General features: G+C 34.6%; 1 non-coding gene across 1 annotated transcript; it reads left to right on the top strand.

Annotated features, from left to right (window-relative positions):
• Positions 1-297: 297 nt before the first annotated feature.
• On the top strand, positions 298-403 carry LOC115932506 (U6 spliceosomal RNA). Its single transcript, XR_004068779.1, has one exon. It is a non-coding gene; the product is annotated as a U6 spliceosomal RNA (small nuclear RNA).
• The last annotated feature ends 322 nt before the right edge of the window (positions 404-725 follow it).

Raw genomic sequence — 725 nt, 5'->3', positions numbered from 1 at the left:
AGCAAAATTTCTGTATTTCACTGGAATTAAGTTAGTATTACCTGAAATACATTGTTTTTAGTTTAGAAACATACTGTAATTCCCCCAGAAGAACCACTAATAAAATTATTCCCAAAAATACAATTAAAAACAATTGAAAAAGGAATTTAAATAGCACACTAAGAAAAAGTATTTAGGACAAAAACAGCAGGAAAGAAGGAATAGAGGAACAAAAGGGCATGAGACAAATACAAAACAAATTGAAAATATGAGATTAAATACAAATATATCAATAACTACATTAAAAATCAAATGATTGTGCTCACTTCAGCAGCACATACACTAAAATATCAATGATACAAAAAAGATTAGCATGGCTTTGTGCAAGAACGACATGCAAATTCACAAAGTGTTCCACATACTTTTGAGTTTAAAAAATGGCTAATCCCAAAGGGTTACATAACGCATAGTCGTATTTATATAACATTTTTGAAATGACAAAATTTTAGAAGTAGAGGTCAGATTAGTGGTTTCCACGGATTAGGGATGGGGCAGGGGTGGGGGTGGCAGGGATATGGGTATAATTATGAAAGGGAAACATGAGGGATACTTGTGGTGTTGGAACTGTTCAGTACCTTGACTGTGGTGGTGGATACACTGTCCTACACAGGTGATAACATTACGTAGAACTTAATAAACCCCCTCACCCACAGACACACACACACACACACACACACACACATGAT

This window comes from Gorilla gorilla, chromosome X, assembly GCF_029281585.2.
Source record: "Gorilla gorilla gorilla isolate KB3781 chromosome X, NHGRI_mGorGor1-v2.1_pri, whole genome shotgun sequence".
Lineage (NCBI taxonomy): Eukaryota > Metazoa > Chordata > Mammalia > Primates > Hominidae > Gorilla > Gorilla gorilla.
This window is presented reverse-complemented; position numbering and strand designations above follow the sequence as displayed.